A 1212-nucleotide genomic window follows, 5' to 3' on the forward strand; every position below is an offset into this window, starting at 1 on the left:
ACGCCAACGCCAACGCAACGCTAAAGTTGTATGTAAACGGGCCTTAACGCTTAGCGCTCCAATTTAGGGACGGCAGTAAGTCTATAAACATAAGCCTAGATATTAGTCTTTGCCAAATTTTCTTTGTTAAGTATTCATAATGCCATATTTTAAGTTGTGACAATCATATTTTCAGTAGCATTTTTAGATGTTTTGCAAACTACTAAATAGTTGTGCACCCGTGTCGAAGTACAAAAAAAAATTATAGTCTAAAAAAATAAAACTTCCCTATTATAATTGCCATTCGTACTGTCATCAGGTATGTAACTTGAGAATAGAACCCGCTGCATCTTTTAGGCGCATCAATATTAGGTTCATTCCTTAACTTTTTGGACTAAAATCTGAAAAGTGTCAAAATGCCAGAGCGTAAGCAAAATGCGCTCACTAAAAGAGAATAACAAGAAAAGTAAAGGAACGCAAAAAACCAAATTGTTAGTCCAAAGAATGGCAACAACAAAACTAACGTCAAATAAGAACAGAAATGTATGTACAAAACACATTCACACAAGCACAAGCACAATAAACACTTACTATATCAATTATTTTTTGCCTCCTTCCAATTTCAATTCATTTCTTTTACTTTTTAAATTATTCTCACTTTTTGCGTATTCTTTAATTTCCGTTAATTTAAATTCAGTTGTGTTTGACACTTTTCAGGATTTTGCCAGAAAAAATTCTTCTGACTAAATCTGACTACTTCGGACTGATGAGAGTCACTCTCACTGACTGTTGCTCTCTCATTTTTGCTGTCATTTCCGAGTTAAGGAACGCTTTTTGGACTAAATCTGACTATATCGGACTTTTTCTGACTATTTCTGGGAGATAAGGAACGCTCCTATTACATAGTTACATCCCGAGCTAATAAAAGGAAGGTAAGAAGGTAAAAATACTCATTACTTGGTAGAAGTACTAGAGTATTCACTTTTAACTACAGGTATCGGAACATCTCTAATTATCGATTGCAATATCAAGTAAAGAAAACGGAGAGAAGATAGACAACAAAAGATTCCGACGACATTAGGAAAAAATTTATTAGGGTATATTTTGAGATTAAAAAGCCTTAAAATCCCTGCATTACAAAGTTCAAATTCCATTAAAACCTTTTTTAATTTATTAGTTTAATCGGCAAAGCTAGATGGCTATGGATGTGATAAATAAATTTTACTCAACTGT

At 33.3% G+C, this 1212-nt stretch overlaps 1 protein-coding gene across 4 annotated transcripts in view; it reads right to left on the reverse strand.

Annotated features, from left to right (window-relative positions):
* Positions 1-1212, reverse strand: part of LOC118738885 (E3 ubiquitin-protein ligase RNF13) — a 32966-nt gene that overhangs the window by 12823 nt on the left and 18931 nt on the right. The gene's annotated exons all lie outside the window — the stretch shown is intronic.

Source organism: Rhagoletis pomonella, unplaced genomic scaffold (genome assembly GCF_013731165.1).
Source record: "Rhagoletis pomonella isolate Grant_MI unplaced genomic scaffold, Rhpom_1.0 Rhpom_scaffold_00001, whole genome shotgun sequence".
NCBI classification, from domain to species: Eukaryota; Metazoa; Arthropoda; class Insecta; order Diptera; family Tephritidae; genus Rhagoletis; species Rhagoletis pomonella.